This window comes from Sebastes fasciatus, chromosome 24 (genome assembly GCF_043250625.1).
Source record: "Sebastes fasciatus isolate fSebFas1 chromosome 24, fSebFas1.pri, whole genome shotgun sequence".
Classification (NCBI taxonomy): domain Eukaryota; kingdom Metazoa; phylum Chordata; class Actinopteri; order Perciformes; family Sebastidae; genus Sebastes; species Sebastes fasciatus.
In genome coordinates, this window is record NC_133818.1 from 5,672,717 (window position 1) to 5,691,358 (window position 18,642).

Below are 18,642 nucleotides of genomic sequence, written 5' to 3' on the forward strand. Positions count from 1 at the left end.
TGTAAATGATTTTTTATTTCAGACGGAGGCCGAGGCAGGAAGCTCATATCGAGCCAAGGACTTCCTGCCAAGCCACGCGTCTCCAGAAAGGACTATGTAATCAGAGTCTGGAGGTCAGGAGGTTCACAGCATGCAGTAAACAACACAGATCACCTGTTTCTATCGCCCACACGTGCAGCTGTCACACAGGAACCAAGTATTTATTGATGCAGTTATCTTATTACACATGTTCATTGTAAAATATAGGAATATTTTCTATTGACGAGGTTACATTTCTTACTTATTATTGGTTAAAACAAGGCATTGAAGCTTTGCAAAAATGTTGGTATTAATTTCCAAGGTCTTGAGACTTTTGCTGTCAATAATGAATGGAATTGAAGATAATAAATAACCATTTTTATATCATTCAACTGTCAATATTCCTTTATTATATATACCTATGGGGTGAAAACTTATGTTTGTAAAATAATAACCATGCTGTCAGTGCTTGCCTATGAAAATCTGCTAACTTAATCGTGATTTTATCAACAGAGAAGTTACATTTTAATAGAAATTTGATACCACAAACTGAATCAAACTGAAAATATCCAAATACTATCCTTGTTTTTTAAGTATTCAATAATCCACTTAACCTTAAATTAATTATTAAGAGTGCTAAAATCAAAATTTGGTATTACAAAGCACTTCATTTTTTAAATAATGAGACTTATTCCTCATAATAAAGTTGTAAAGCATCTTGTCTAAGTTCTTAATAACATTCTGTGGAACATAAAGTGACAAATCAATATAAACAGATCTGGATATTCTTTCTGCTTTGGATAATAGTACCAGACCATTTAAAGATAAATCTCTCATTAGCCAGTGATTACATTTATTTATTTCCAATATTATTATATTATAATATTAATATAAAATAAGTCAGTATACAGTAGATACAGGAAAACACATTATATACAAAAAAATTGATATAATAATATATATATTATAATATAATATAATAATAAATATAATAGTATATATAATAATAATATTAATAGATATAATAAAAATAATATACACCAGTAAAAAAATAAAAACAAATTAAAAGGAATAAAATAAAATAAAATCTATTTATATATTCATATATATGATTAAATTTCTTCTTAATTAAAAAAAAAACTAAAATCTGTAAAAACACTGCTTCAGAGAATGAGTTCTCTATACATGAAATGCTATTGGTCAAGGTAGATTGATTGACAGGTCATCCAGCCAATCACAGCACAGAGTGATGTCTCAGCTAACATTATCATCATCAACATCAGCTGACTAGTTGTGCTGGCTGACAGTTGGATAAACCAGAGGTATGAAACTACTGTTATTAAGTAGTTAGTTATGTAGACATTTATTTTTTAACTTTGTCTTGTTATGTGATGTCTCAGCTAAACATTAGTTAGTCAATATTAAGTGAAATATGCTGTTAGCTAGCTGTAGTTGTTAGAAAACAATGCAATCAAACTGATTTTGTCATTGACATTTGCTCGCGTCGCAATGTTTGGAGGTTGTAATATGTTGGCTACACGCCTTACAATATACAGTATCAGACCTCTCAGTGTTGTACACATTACATTCCCTCTAGATTTGATTTGTGAACCCCCAACCTTAAAGGGACTGTTTGTAAGAAGCAGAAATTGGTTGTAACAGCGACACCTGCGGCCGTTAAGTCAACGAAAGTCAACGTCCTGTTGCTCGCGCTCGCCCGTGTGCAAGCACTACGTGAATGTGAGCGAGCATCCGTCAGAACAGCGAGGCGACACACGTCAGCTAAAAGCACAATATCGCTCTATATTTCACCTGCTTGGCAGTAATGCTAGCTGACCAGACGAAGGTCTCTCCATGAATCACTGCTGATCCTAGTGTTGGCTTTTCCTGCCTCAGCCTCCCGACCGCGGTCAGAAGGAACAGGGGAGACACCGGAGTTTTGGTCGGAGACGATAATGTTTCTCGCTGCAGAGCCCCGTCACTTCACAAGACACGGGAAACCTCTGTTGGTCTGGAGGAGCTGCAGCAGTTATTTCTGCACAAACATCCACTGAACATTCACTAGATATTCTCAGAGCTAAACTAACTCTTCTGCAGTGTGGAGTGTGCGCGCATGCACGTGAGAGGTGGAGTGAGAGAGCGAGTGAGAACGAGCGCGGCGTGTGAGTGAAGGCAAGCAGGCAGAGGAGCAAAGTACAGCACAGACTCCGGCCCTGTAACCGCGGTCAACACTGTTTGACAGACGGGCTTCACTAGATAGGACTTTGCGGTTTTGGTGCTTCCGTGTAGTTTGTGTTGGAGTCTGAGAGTGTGTTCCAATCCACGTACTTCCTGAAGTACACTTTAATGTAGTGCACTTTGTGCACTCTGTACTCGCTTGAGTAGTGCGTGAATTTCAACGGGGTAGGGTCATCTCAAATCGAATACTCTATGGCGCACTGACCGGAAATGACGATCGCAACATTTCACCATGGCGACAATTGAGTGTGAAAAGTTTCCAGCGTTCCACACTCAACGATTTGACCGTTTTGAGTACAACATCCAGGTACTTTGAGTGCACTGCATTTTGAAGTACTTCACAGTGTGAACGCACTTATGCACTCAAAATAGTAAGTGTAAGTACAGAAGTACGCGGATTGGAACACACCCCAACTCTTCTGCAGTGTGTAGTGTGCGCGCATGCATGTGAGGTGGAGCGAGCTGAGTGAAGGCAGGCAGGCAGAGGAGCAGAGGAGCAGAGATTCCGGCCCTGGAGACCAAAACTACGGTCTCCCCCGCGTCCTCCGACCGCGTCCTCCGACCGCGGCCAACACTGTTTTAGACAATAACAGTAACACAAAAAGTTTAAAGTTCAAACTGCGCTTTATGGGGGAATGGCGGGAACATCGTTGTTTCTGAGGAGAATTTGTACACAAGCAGAGGAAGAAAGCAGACAAGGAAAATGTGAGAATGTGAATCGTCTGACAGTCTTGTTTGCAGATGAAGGAAGAAGTGAGCAGCGTTCAGGCGACTCCTCTCCTTCTATATCAGTTTAATTAGTCGCCCTGGGTCTCACCCTGAAACACCGAACCCTCTGATTATGAAAAATATCTCACAATGTGATTCTAATGCTTTCTTCATGGGCATCAATGAACACACACACACACACACACAAGCAGCCACCGAGGGCACACCTCTAGCTGGTGTGTATTAATTAGCAGTATGACACTGTCAGTGCTCTGCTGCCAGGCAGAAACCAGCCTTACATAAGAGCCCACCACCGAGCCACCAGGAGGGACACAGTGTTCCTAACCCCTCTCTGCACTCACTGTCTGTCTGGAAAAAAACACTTCTTTTCTTCCCTGTTTCTTTAACGCAATCTGTACGGGCACATTTTTCTGCTGCGGAGGCAAACCGCAGGAGAAGGACACGAAACCAGAAGTCTGTTGTCTTCCCTCGACGTAAAGGACAGCTTGCTAAATAAAGTGTGTCAGGGATGTGAGGTTCTCAACAGTTTAAGGTTCCTAAAATACAGTTTACAGGATGCTCCTTTGAAGTGTGTCTATTCCTGGATGCCCTCAATTATTCCCAAATTTAGACAATCACATGCTTGTACACGCACGCAGACGAGCAAAGAAGGAATTCGGCGATGCTGGTGCCATGCGATCCGCGTCATCGTCATACGATTCGGAGGCGGGATTGTGTCGAATTTGTGACATTTTTCTTGTGCCTGGAAGACTTTGAAGATCAGGATCATTTCCACTTTCCGGTGAAATCGAGTGCATTCCTTTCCATGTAAAGAAAAGCATGTTAATTAAATTAGCAGCAGAACGTGGATTTGCTAATCTGATTACACACAGGCACGTGCAAACACACTGCGGGCGCTTATATCTATTTTAAAGAAGGTTTTTCTGTAGGTTATGTGAGCAACAATCAATACATTTTTTGGTAACACTTCATGTTACAGTTCTTCAAATTTCATGGTAATTAGGTGATAGTTAGCAAGTATTTGAAATTTCTTTGTGCCAAATTATCCCAATATTTACCTCAAAATGTATCGAGAATTGCTTTATTATAAACATTATTTAATAATTATTAGGGGTGCAATGATTCATCTACCATATTGATGTATCGATTTATATTCCTACGATAGAACTACATCGATAGGTACTCGGCAAGTTGTCCTTCACGGGAGACGTACATCGATATTAAATCAATTTCAAACGCAAAAATCGATTTGCACCTTGTATTTAAGGACGACAAACGTTATATGAAAGTGTTTTTAAGCACTTGTATTAGTAAAGAAATGTTTTTCCGGATGTTTTCATGTATGAAAGACCCCAAATGAAAACTGTAGGTGGACTACTCGATTACTATAGGCAGATTATTTAAACATCGTTTGTAGAGGAATGATTAGTGTCCCAAGCTGTTTGATCACTATCAGCTGTTTGATCACTATCGGGGGTTTGATCACTATCAGCTGTTTGATCACTATCAGCTGTTGATCACTATCAGCGGTTTGATCACTATCAGCTGTTGATAACTATCAGCTGTTTGATCACTATCAGCTGTTTGATCACTATCAGCTGTTGATAACTATCAGCTGTTTGATCACTATCAGCTGTTTGATCACTATCAGCTGTTGATAACTATCAGCTGTTTGATCACTATCAGCGGTTTGATCACTATCAGCGGTTGATCTCTGTATTATTGATCTACAGTTTATACTGAAAATGAGGACAGAAGCAGCAGGTTAAACCACTGTTCATTTACGTCCTGAATCATATGGGAACCATGGAAATCGTATCGTATCGTTTTAAAAACGTATCGTTACACCCCTAATAATTATATGTTAAAATATCATATAATGGTTAAAATAGGCTTGAGAAGTGGCTGCTCTTCAGAGATTTCAAATAGGTTACTTGCTAATTATCACCTAATTACCATGAAATTTGCGGACCTGTAAAATGAAGTGTTACCCATTTTTATTTTTAGCATATATAACTTTCAAATGTGTCATTCACAGTAAATTAGATAACCTGATTTGTTAGCGCCTTGATCTGCAAAGAGAGGCCTATCTGGAAGTAATTACGGGAAATTGAAACAGCATTATATACAGTATGTACGGTATGGACCTCATGCACCCGTCGTGCAGCGCATTAGAACAGCATGTGTGGTATGCGCCGTAGATGAGGGACTTAAAGAGCGAATCGCTGCTCCTTTGGCAACCTTGTGCTCCACTGGGCCTCCCTGCCAGCTTGCTGCCGTGCTGTGCCGAGGCTCTTGAGGGGATTGCGAGTCGCTGGCCCCATTATTTCTCCCTGAATCAGCCTAAGGAGGGTTTCAGCCGCGCTCATTGAACTTCGCCGCTCAGCAGCAGCAGGGCGGAGCTGTGACCCACTTACAGTCGCCAGTTCTGGCTCTCCACAGCACTGGTGATCCCACATGAAAACATAACATACTGACATATATTCTAGAGATACCACACTAAAGCAATGAGAATATATGTTGATTTTGTCGTGCGAACAAAGACGTTTTAACCTAAAGGATCGGGATCACACCCCTTTACCAAAAAGTAGTACACTTCAAGTTTATTTTATGAAGTAAAATGAAGTAAAGTTCAATTTCCGAAGTATGCTTTATGTTGTCTAATATCAATGTACTAGTTGTATACTTTTAAGTGTACTACTTCAATACTTCTTGGGACTAAATTGGCCCACTTTTTAAATTATAAAAGTATACTTTAAATATACTTAGTAGTGAACGTTGTACACAATTAGTTTACATCCAAGTTGTATTTTGTACTACAACTATAATATGAACTATACTACAAGTGAACTTATACTCTTAGTTTACTAGTTATATACTTGTAGCCCACTTTTTAGTTTATTAAAGTGCACTTTAAAGTAGTAAACTACTAGTTTAATAGTTTTTTTCTGCAAGTATCCTTGTAAGTTTTCATTAAGTGAATTTATAGTACTTATTACTTAGCCAAGGGTACTTAGACTTTTCTGTATACTTGTCGGTATAAGCCAAGTGTACTTCAACTTTTCTGTATACTTATGGGTATAAGCCAAGGGTACTTAGACTTTTCTGTATACTTGTCGGTAAAAGCCAAGGGTACTTAGACTTTTCTGTATACTTGTCGGTATAAACCAAGTGTACTTAGACTTTTCTGTATACTTGTCGGTATAAGCCAAGTGTACTTAGACTTTTCTGTATACTTGTCGGTATAAGCCAAGTGTACTTAGACTTTTCTGTATACTTGTCGGTATAAGCCAAGTGTACTTCAACTTTTCTGTATACTTATGGGTATAAGCCAAGGGTACTTAGACTTTTCTGTATACTTGTCGGTATAAACCAAGTGTACTTAGACTTTTCTGTATACTTGTCGGTATAAGCCAAGTGTACTTAGACTTTTCTGTATACTTGTCGGTATAAGCCAAGTGTACTTCAACTTTTCTGTATACTTGTCGGTATAAACCAAGTGTACTTATACTTTTCTGTATACTTGTCGGTATAAACCAAGTGTACTTACCTATCCATAGAGACCAAGATCATGCAGATAGATCTGGTAGTTGTGGAGCTATTCTTGATTTATTTTGGGTATGTCTGTCTAGGCGAACCACACCTTCCAGCACCCTAGGGCTTAAGAGGTTAAAGGGTTCTTGAAAAATGAAGGAAACAACTGGTTGTTAAGTTGGAAAACGACTTTGCTTTGCTCACTTCTGCCCTTCTGGTTTGTTTATTTCTAACTTAAAGCAGGAGGAAAACTGGAGGAAGTGAGAGGTCATGCGGTCAGCCACTATCTTGATCAGTCAACAGCCTGCACTCTCTTTCTCCCGGAGCAACAGCAGCACTCTAAGTTACACGAAGGTCAACGGGTCACCTGATGCATTCCCTCTGAAGCTTTTATCAGCCATCACGTCTACGTGCTTGCCCAGACAGAAAGCTGCCTCAAGGTAAAAATCTGGATGCTTGGCTTAGTATCAGAGGACTGGGCATTTTTCATTTTTGAATTCTTGCTGCGATGCCAGTGAACGTTTCTGGGTTGAGTCGTCTGCTTGAGAGCCTTACGGACCATGTAACGTCGGTGGTGTCTTGAGCTTCAGTTTGACTCGAGCTGCGGTGGTTTAAGCTGGTACAGAGTGCATTTAATGATAGCTTTATTTATAGGGCTGTGTATTGGCAAGAATGTGGCGATACGATACGGATCATGATACTTTTTTGCCCCAAACTGCATGTGATTATCATAAAGTGGGCATGTCTGTAAAGGGGAGACTCGTGGGTACCCATAGAACCCATTTTCATTCACATATCTGGAGGTCAGAGGTCAAAGGACCCCTTTGAAAATGGCCATGACCATTTTTCCTCGCCAAAATTTAGCGCAAGTTTGGAGCGTTATTTAACCTCCTTCATGACGAGCTAGTATGACATGGTTGTACCAATGGATTCATTAGGTTTTTAGTTTAATATGATGCCAGTATCTTCACTCTAGCTTCAAAACTAAGCCCGCTACAACCTCCGAAAGATCACGATACTCTACTCTACTATTTTCTTACACCCCTAATTATTTGGTAACATATAATGCTCAAAATCTTTGCATTGTATCTTAGGATTCTTAATAGTTTAATACGTGAAAATGTTTCAATGAAGAGGTTTAGCGGATGAATCACAAGAGAACAAAAACACATTTTTTGTCCGTGAGGGAGCCTGTGCATGCATGTGACTTTGTAGTGTGTGTCAATGGAAACTCTCTGTATCTCCTGGTCCATAGCATTCAGACTCCACGTGTTTGGACAGCATGTGGAGCCCACAGGTCCCGCCCACTGCTCACAAACACTCCTGCTGCTGTTTACCATGCTGGCAGTGGAGTGGAAGACTCCAGCCTGCCGGTCCACATGCCGTCTTATCAGCCGACACTCTCTCGCAGTCTGGTAAACATGTTTTGCAGAGGAAATTCTCTGGGAGAGCACTGTTGTAAAAGAGCCAAGCATACGTCGACTCATATTTGTTTCTCTGATGAGCTGGTATGATATGTAGTTGGTCTGAAAAGCAGACAGGCAGTTTGCTGTTCTGGAGTCGAGCTAAAACAGATCAGGATTTTTCTCCCATGCTCCCTTGCTTCTGTTCATAGCAAAACATGACCCCATCACGTCATACTGGAGAGCTTTTTCAGGCTGGAATGTGAGTTTCTCATCACATTGGTTGAGTTAAACCTCGGGGGGCAGAGCAAGAGATTTAAGAAGTAAGAGGGAAGTTAAAGGAAGTGCTAAATACTCGCCAAATACCGCTGCTTGGTCAGCGCTATACACTGTAGTCACCGTGACGTCACCCGTTGGTTTGTGGACGTCAGTTTTGAAGGCTTGAGTTCAAGATTTTAGCCGTCATCATCTTGGTTTTTTGCAACCAGAAGTGACACGAGAGGTCGGCGCTATAAACCGCACACTGAATAAGACGTTTTCGTTATCAATAAGACCTTTAAATCTACAGCAGCACTACTTAGTCCAATACATTTTGTACAAAAGCGATTAGTCAATTGTGTAATTTCCCCTATGTATTGAACTAAAAGTCTTGAACTGACACATAGAACATTCCTCACGAGTGTCACCTAGAGGTATTCGTACTTTAGAAAACGTGAGTTCCTCTGATCGAAGCACGCCGGCGGCCTATATGAGTCACTGCGGGCCTCAGGCTGAACATGTCAACACACAAATGCTTAGCTACACCTTTATTCTTTGCATTAAGAGTTTGCGCAACCTTTAAATGTTGAGAGAGATGACGCATTTTAAGCTATTTATGTTACACCCTCGGGCTGTTTAAAAGGAATCCTGATGGCTTGCAGCTACAAGCTTCTGAAAGATAAATACTTGAGATTCTGAGACTCGTCTATGTTGATGTCTTTAGTTTAAACATGCAAATATTTCTTTTTTTTTCATCATGTGATGATGTTTTGCATTATTAGTCTACATATCAGCCTTAGGTTAATCCAAAACACTGTTAGTAGTGCAGTAAATTAAATACTGCTGAAAGTATTTCTTGTTTTTCTGCTCATTTATAGGTTCAGACTTGTTGTTAAATGTTATTTAGCAGTAATTTGAAGGAACTAGCTGCTATAGATTAAATATCGTTTTGCTCTGTTTGTGTCTAAACAGTACATAAATTTACGAGAAAAAAACTTGTATATTCTCTGAGATTAAAGTGGCAAATTTAAAAAAAAATCCCAAATTTGTGAGATTAAAAAGTAATAAATTTAAAAGAAAAAACCTTGGATATTCTCTGAAATTAAGGTGTCAAATTTACGGGAAAAAAATCATAAATTTGCGAAATTATAATGTCATAAATTGACGAGCATCCATTAGTTGTCATGGCGATTAACTAAAAGCCAAAAATGTCAACTTGCTGTTGACGCTGGAAAAGTAATGGGCTCAACAAAATCAGTATGTCTGCGAATATCTGTCCAAAATGTCATGGCAACAGCAACATGGAACAGTGTAGACCAACATTGCCATCGTTAAAGCCATATTGCTTCGAGGACCACATTCGTTTTTATGTCATTTAATCCGTTCTATATGATGAAAATACTTCTTGCTTTATTTCCTGTACAAATACAAATCTCTTTAAATTCGTGAGGGGGGAAAAAAAGCTAAAATCCACCACACACGGTTCTCCCTCAGATCCACACACGTCAGGAAACATCTGAGTTTTAAGCACGGCATTCTCCGTCACAATCAAAAAGCAAAGCACGCAGGGCGAGATTAGGGAGTTATGGTGACTTCGATGAACAAATACAGTCATGCACATAAAGCCCGTCAGTTTATCCGCGTTTCCATCTGTGTGACCTTTAGTGCCTGAGAGCAAACAACATTAAACACACAGAGCTGTAGAGAGAGATCCTTAAAGAGCCTTTACTCAGGTAATTACAGAAGACTCCGCCCGATGTGTGATCACAACTTGTTCCCTGTATTTGGGGTTATCTCATGTCGTGGGTGTGTTCGATGTTCCAGCATACCGCGGCATACAGGTGTGTGATAATTTATGCCATGTGCTCACGCACTGTTCTCATTCAGGAATTTGAACTAACCACATCAAACGTGCCTGATGTGAAGTAAACACCCTGAAGATGCTGGAGTGATCTAGAAGGAGATTATTGACTTTACTGCAGTGTAAATGTGTCATACAGATGTTTTATTATACGATGCATCCAGTATTTCTGAACATGCCACATGCTCCGGTTTCCTCCTGGTTGGGGGTGATGCCAACAGGTCCTCTGCAGTGGTGGAGGATCCTGCTTCAGAGCGGAGTCAGTGAGACACTGATGCTAATGAGGCATTAGCTTAAGCCTATAATGCGGAGCATGGCAGTTTAACATTGAGGGCGGCCCTCAGCACACAACCAATCTGACTCACTGGGTTAGGGATGATACTGCTGCTGACCTAAAAGCTACACATTCAAACACACGCACACACATTGGTTTTTACAGAGTCGTGCATAAATCTCATTCCATCTGCATTATTTATATTTCATTGTAGCACGCTACTTTTGCTCCGGATTTTTTCAGCTTCAATCCAGATATTTTGCAACGTATCAAACTTTAACAATCAATCAATAAAATATTCAGAGAAAAAACTAAAAAAATTTGAGATTAAAATCGTAAATTTATGAGGAAAAATGTTGGATATTCGCTGAGTGGCAAATTTACAAGAAAAAACTCAAACAAATTTGCAAGATTATTTATTCACACATTTTAAAGGAAAACTCTGATATTCTCTGAGATCAAAGTTGGAAATTTACAAGAAAAAAAACTGGATATTCTCTGAGATTTAAGTGTCAAATTTACGAGAAAACAACTCACAAATTTGCGAGATTATAAAATCAAAAATTTACGAGAAAAAAATCTTGGTTATTCTCTGAGATTAAAGTCAAATTTACGAGAAAAAAACGGGAAAATTGGCAAAATTTATAAAGAAATAAATTTACGAGAAAAGAACTCACAAATTTGCAAGATTATTAAGTCATTGTAAATCATGCAAATTTGTTATATGAGTTTTTTCTTGTAAATTTGCCACTCATATATCCAACATTTATTCTCGTAAATTTACGATTTTAATCTCAGAAATTTAATTTTTTCCCTGAATTTTACCCCCTTTTCCCATCTCCGTAATTATAATATTTTGTCCCTAATACGTCGTCCTATGTAGGGGGTGCCGTCTGCGGGAGAAAGTATTTTTTTTAAAAACAAATATGTCAAAACACTCACCATGGAGGTAGATATTGATCACTTGGTCACACACACTTTATCTTGTCTTTGTCTGTATGTCCATCCCAGAACAAACGTATGAACAATTTATGTCTTTTGAAAGCTTTACTTCCATGGGGATGATAATTCAAAACACAATGTTACTTCAGAGTATTTTGATTTGCGTTTAAAAAAAAGAGCAGATGAAATGTATTGCCTTTGCCTTAGAGACTCGTTCTATATACAGTATATATATACCGTGTCATCCCTCCAGTTTTGGCCTGAGTTCAAACCTTGTCCAAGTTTTCTCCCCTATACATTCCTCTAATCGTATCTCTTTAAATGACCATCTGTGTTTTTAACATGATTGTAATCAGCTTGTTGTCTTGTAATATAACCTGTCACTCTGCGTCTGTCAAAGCCTGTTCTGATGTTTCCCCCCACGGTATAGCCTATAGTTTATCTTAAATCTTATCTTTCTGTTAGCGTGTTGCCTACAGAATGAATGAATGATTTCATGCTCGCTCCTGTTAGACTGCGAGGCTTTACGTGCATCCTTCAAATTCCTTTTTAAACCCGGGCTTTTATGAACTTTGCTCTAAACCCACTGCATTGCCAAATGAGGAAAATCCATCTACGTCTGGCGGTTAACCTTTGTAGTACTTTCGCAGACTGCTAGTACTATGAAAACATACACAAATACACACAATGTTAACCTTTGGACAGAGCTGTCTTTATGCTAAGCTAAGATAACCATACTGGGCTTTCTGGCATGTTTGCAACATATTTCAGTCTTCCAAACATTCTCCCAGCATTCCTCGACCTCCGATGTTGACTGTCACTGTACTACAGTGGCAATTAACCGACTACCCAAATGGATGCTTGCAGTTCTTGTTGATTACTGTGCTTTCTAAGCCGTGCAGATTTTAATGACAGCTTGAGTTTTGTATGCATGATGTGGGTCACCGTGGCTCCGATGTGCTCCAGCCTCCAGCGTCTGGCTCCGTGGTCGAGCCGCCCAGTGCCTCGTTGTTTTTGACCTTAGTCCCCGCTGCTTGTTTACCTGCTGAGCGGAATGTGGACTTATGTAAGGCTTAATCTATCAGAAAGTACATGCACACCTCTGTTACCTGGGTCACAGGGCAACAACACGACACACGACAAACAGCTTAATGATATGGCCTTTCTGGTGTCGCACACGGTATATTCAAACTGATAAAAAAAACAATCCTGTGTACACACCGCTACGTTGTGCTGTTAAAGAGGACCTATTGTGTTTTTTTTTCAGGTTCATATTTTCATTTTAGGTTTCTACTAGAACATGTTTACATGATTTAATGTTCAAAAAACACTTCATTTTTCTCATACCGGCTGTGCTGCAGCACCTCTTTTCACCCTCTGTCTGAAACGCTCCGTTTGAGCTTCGAAAAGCCCACTCTGTTGTGATTGGTCAATCAAACCAAACTCTTCAGACTCTGCTCTAATGGTACGTGTCCACAGCCTCCGTTTATTCCATGCTTCCCTTTCATTGTCTATGTAAGCAGCAAAGTAATGCGTTCTGGTAGCGTGGCGGCGAGAGTCGAGAGACGGGGTGTCACATTGGCCTCTCCTCATTTGCATAGATTTGAGGTCTAGGCTACTTTATGCCAATCAGGGGCGTCCGACGCGAGTCGCCGCCTCCGGAAACTCCCCAGAAACATTTAAACTAACAAAATAGACACATCTTTAGCAACTGCATGGCTTATTTCTCGCATAAAATGTTTTCAGAAACACATTTCGGTGAAGTATTTTCGTGATATAAGAGTTTCCAAATGAGTTGCCATGTTGGTTCCGGTTTGGGAGCAGCAGCCCACGAGGGAAAGCGTCCAATCAGGTGCCTTGTGTTTCGTGGCAGTCCATCAAGCGTCCAATGCTGGGAAGTGTTCCCTTGCAATAAAAAACGCCCCTGTGGACATGTACCATAACTTACTTTGTTTGGAGCGTGCCAAACTAGCAGCTAGGCAGACTTTGTGCAAATGTCTTACTTGGTGACATCACCACGTTACAGAAGAAAAGGCAGGGCTTCAAGCGAGGCGTTTCAGGTAGTTCAGGAGCAGGGTTTCTCCCTCGGACTTTGTAACTTTGCAGACTTTACATTCACAAAAAAACTAGATAACGCACTAGAGGAAAGAGGAAAAAGCACAATGTGTCCTCTTTAAGGTCTTACACCCCGCCTGAGCTCACTGTGTCCTGACGTGTGCACTTTTATGACCCATAACCGCGTGTTTACAGTCACACAACAAAGATAAAGGCCCACTCAGCTTACGCATGCTGAACACACACACACGCACACACAGTGGAAACACACACACACCTCAGGCGTGTTATAGGATCAGCTCCATCTATGGAAATTTCCCCTCATGTTTGCTGTAAAAAAACGGCACGGCTGACGCGTTTCCGTTATACGTTAGTGTGTTATTGACGTGCAGGTCAATATTTCTTTCCGAATGTTTCTATTCATGGATCCCATCCGGTTTTGAATAATGTTCTGCCCCCATGCATCAGACTGCTCTTAAACACCCTCAGACAGTCTGTTACTCGCATCATCGGGTATCAACGGGCCGTGGCCGGCGAGGTTTCCACATAAACATATCAGAGTTTTGAAAGTGTGCACACAGAAAGCACACGTGTGACAGATATAGGCTATGTATACAGCCACTGTAAGACACAATAAAAGTGTTGCAACCACTTTGTGCTCCAGTTGAACATACTGTATAGTACTGTACTTTATGTAACCTCATATTTGAGTAAGATAATTACCTGAGATTTGTGCTTATGCTGGTGTCACGTGGAGCTGCAATCAATTGAAAGACTTACGGTCTTATATCAGGAGCTAAAGCTGTTCTTGTTGGAAATATGTAACAGCAGCACTATAGAGGTTCTGTTCAGTCAAGCAAGGACTTGAGTCACCTTCTTCCTGCGAGCTGGTGTGATTTTGTTCACCGTGTACACACAGGAATGTCATACTGCTTCCTATACGACCCACATTAACTTCACCAGCAGCTGTCTGCAGGAGTTTGGCCCAATCCTATTAGTGGGAATAGTTAGTGCCTATAGAAATCTAATTGAGCAGCACAACAAACACCCTCCGAACTGAGTTCACACCGGGGGCATGTTTGCGTGCGCAGCGGCCAAGTAAATCATCCGTCAAACGTGCCAGCCACGAGGCTAAAGCTTACAGAACAGGACAGAGTGGACGGAGACATATACTCAGAGAGGGGCTTAATGCAGGGTGGTGGCACGCAAAGATGCTGCACCCAAAACCTTACCACCAAATCCAGCCCTGTGTAAGAGACCCGCGTTAACAAGATCCAAACTTAACCCTACCTAATAGACGACCCGCTGTGAAAACACCTGATAAGCCGCACCAAGGTGTCCAACAAACAAAACAATCACGCGATTATCTTAGTATTAATGGCAGGTGTGCTGTAAACAGAGCGTGACCTTTCATTTTGTGTAGTGCCTCATGCTTACACAACTAACTAAGACACGCCTGCATGAGTTGTGAGTGGAGCGTTTGATGGCTGTTTTGCAGTCAACTTCCAAAGTTCTCTTTTTTTTCCATCAAAACATGGACTAGATACTTGTTTTTGTCCTACTGCGCTGGGAGGTGAGCAGGGTTTCAGACGGCTTATTGTTATAGACACAGCTAACTGTAGCCTGGTCCAATGAGCGACCTGCTTTCTGATATACAGAAAAGTCAGTTTTTATTATGTTTATCATGTTTTTTTGTTTGTTTTATGAGTTGCTACCAATTTACATTCTTAACTGCTAAGCCTTAGTTACCGTTGATGTCCCAGTTGGCTACCTCCAGGTCTGAAAAGTGAAGTCAATGGTGAAGTGCCTTAAACTTGCATTCTTTCTAACAGCCAGCAGGGGGCGACTCCTCTGGTTGCAAAAAGAAGTCTGATTGTATAGAAGTCTATGAGAAAATGAGCCTACTTCACTCCTGATTTATGACCTCAGTAAACATTGTAACATGAGTTTATGGTCTCAATCACTAGTTTCAAGTCTTCTTCAATACAGCATGACGTTCATTTAGTAAATTATGGTCCCATTTAGAGTCAAGTAGACCATAAAGCCGGGGATGCTTTAGGGCTGCAACTTCCGGTTGCAAAAAAACAAGATGTCGACGGCAAAAGCCAAGCTGGCGACTGCAGAAAGCCAAGCTGGCGACGGCCAAAAGCCAAGCTGGCGACTGCAGAAAGCCAAGCTGGCGACGGCCAAAAGCCAAGCTGGCGACTGCAGAAAGCCAAGCTGGCGACTGCCAAAAACCAAGCTGGCGACTGCCAAAAACCAAGTTGGCGACTGCCAAAAACCAAGTTGGCGACGGCCAAAAACCAACCTGGTGACTGCCAAAAACCAAGTTGGCGACTGCCAAAAACCAAGATGGCGACGGCCAAAAACCAAGTTGGCGACGGACAAAAACCAAGAAGGCGACGGACAAAATGCCGAACTCAAGGATTCAAGACGGCAGTCCACAAACCAGTGGGTGACGTCATGGCGACTACGTCAACTTCTTATATAATAGTCAAGTCAAGCTTTTTATTTCAGCATGACACATATACATTGTTTTCATAATTTTACAAGCTAATGTCGTTTTGATATAATGTGCTCAATGCTCAGTTATTAGCCGGAAATGCTAACAAGTGGCTAACATTAGAACAGATAAATGCACTGTTAAATCCAACTCCTAAGGCACTTTCAAACATGCGCGAATGCAGGCGAGTGACCATCACCTGCCGAGGTGACATTCGCCTGAAAGTTCACCAAAGGTGAACATTCGAAAATTGCCTTAACCATTCAAAAGCTCGACAGACCTGCCGTGCCTAGCTGCGGTTACTAAGGTATGATGGGACAATTGCTGCTCAGTTGAGGAGTTCAATGAATGATTGATGACTTTTTAAAAAGGTGGAGCCCATCAACCTTAATTAATGATGAGAAACAACCAACCTGGCAACCCAAAAGATGCTTATGAATTGCTTCTAACTGATCTATACGGCCTCAGTAAATGATTTATTAACCATTCCTTATTTGTTGACTTATAAGCCTTTGAGATAAAGTGACATATTATAAAGTAGTATTGTTATTTCAATATCACTTCAAAGCAATTTAGTGTCTGTGGTTTTATGGGTTGGTGCAGGCTGTGATCAGATGCTGATAGAAAAATACGTTTGTAATTTATGACTTTGACGTGCTTAGTCTTGCACTTCCAGAAACAGACAGTGCTGCTGACAGTCCAGCCAGAGAGAAGCTGAGAGTAAATGTTTGTTTACAAATGACCAGATTGTAGTTGCTCCAGTTGCTCATTGGATTACGGCGAGTGCCAAGTGTCTCGGATTGGCACCCCGCACCGAGGGCCAAAGTCCCGGAGAAAAGACAAACATGCCAATAACGAAGAGAAACAAACAACATAAAAGGGAGCGCGTCAGTGATTTATGAACGTTCCCTGTAGGCACGTTAAACATTTTGTTAAAGAAATCAATCCCTCCCCGTCGTAAACCTTTCAAAGGAGCGTAAATTATCTGAATTGATGCCGTAGCAGTGTGGCTGTATGTTTGTACCATCAGGTGAGATTCCACTGGCAATAAATAGATTAATCAAGGTGAACGACCTGGTAGGAATGCAGCTACGTTGACGGTTCAAAGCTCACGTTAACAGTATTTAAGATCAGCTTACTATCTTGGCACCGTTTCCTGGTTTGAATCAAAGTTTGCCCCCCCCTGTCCAACAAGATGTCACGCTCCGTCAGAACATTGCCGTGTCATTAATTTGAATGTTATGTGATATTTTTGAGCAGTATCTTTAAAGCTGGTGATAGCACAGTGTTGCATAAGATGAATCAGAGGGTGTTGTGTTCCCCGTGGTCGCTGGTACTGTGTGTTTAGCTTCTGATGTGACACGATAACAGCACGAGAGAAGGTGACTCGTCTTGTGGACTGAAGTTATCGCTCTATCAGTCATCGAGTTCAATGAGAACGCTTGACTGTAACGGATAACAGCTAGGCTCACAATGTTCAAAACACGGTGTGATCCATAAGATGACCTTACTGGCAATATACTGTAAATGCCAACACTGCAAGTGCATGTTACAGGAAGCCTTTATATGATAACACAGGGGACACTTTAGGTAAGATACGTTTATTTAAAGTATATAGCACATTTCAGACACTAAGGCAATTCAAAATGCTTTACATAAGCATAAATACACAAAACAAATAAAACCGAAAATAAGACAATCTAACTATAATGCAATTAATCTCTGTCTGTCTGTCCCTCTCTGTGTGTCCTTTGCATATTTCAAGAACCACTCGTCCGATCGACTTCATATTTGGCGGGTGTATTGCTGGCGACCCAAGGACGTGCAGTGTTGAATTTCAACACGAGCGGATAGCCAACTGGAAGCTGAATCAAACTAGAGTGTATTTCACCAGTGTGACCGTGAGTAAGCCACAACGTGAGTGTGTGTTTTCCCCCGTGAGTAAGACTGTATTTCCCCAGGGTCAAACTTGATACCAACTAACACTATTTTAATAACGTTACGCCCACTTTATAACGGCAGTGGTTATGTCAAAGCAAGTAATACGCCTATTTGTAAACTACCTCTGCTAAGTGTCTTTCACCGATGTTTCCGACCGTGAGTAACAGCGACTTGGATTCATTTTTTTACCCGTGAACCAGAGTGTATTTCACCGATGTTTCTGACTGTGAGTAGCCGTGACTTGGGTGTGTTTTTTACCCGTGAACCAGAGTGTATTTCACCGATGTTTCTGACCGTGACTAACAGCGACCTCGTTGCGTTTTTTCATATAAACCTAGAATCTTCTAGTATCTTCACTCTAGCTTTAAAACTTTGCTCGCTACAACCTAAAGAATCTAAAATTGCGTGAATGCGTTAAAGAAATTAGTGGCGTTAAAATTAAATTGCATCAATGCGATATTATTGCGTTAACTTTGTAAGCCTTAATTTAAATGTAATGAAATATAAAGTTGTGTATCATCCACATACATATACCAAATACTGCCAAAGCTGTGAATAATGAGGCCCAAGAGAAGCATAATAAGAAAAATGTAAGAAGCCTGGGAACGGAGCCCTGAGGCACGCCACATCCCAGAGCACAAGAAGAAATATAGTTCCCATTTCCTTTTTTGCCATGAAAGAGGAGAACCAATCAAAATACAGATCCTGATGCGTCAGTCCAGGGAATAACTCGTGATGGCGTGATCAGCAGTGTCAAAAGCAGCACTTTATTTAACACCATTAAAATGGGCGACTGCCAATCTAGAGAGGCTTAGGTGTGAGTGGAAAGAAAAGTGGGTGAGAGTGTGTACTTCATTAAGCTGACACACACAAGTCCACTATGCTG

At 40.9% G+C, this 18,642-nt stretch overlaps 1 protein-coding gene across 1 annotated transcript in view; it reads left to right on the top strand.

Annotated features, from left to right (window-relative positions):
* The window catches only part of gpr137c (G protein-coupled receptor 137c), an 81,901-nt gene extending 63,496 nt beyond the window's left edge, over positions 1 to 18,405 (top strand). The window contains exon 9 of the transcript XR_012592886.1: positions 18,391 to 18,405. The gene's annotated coding sequence lies outside the window, so the exon portion shown is untranslated. The remainder of the gene's footprint in view (positions 1 to 18,390) is intronic.
* Positions 18,406 to 18,642: the final 237 nt, after the last annotated feature.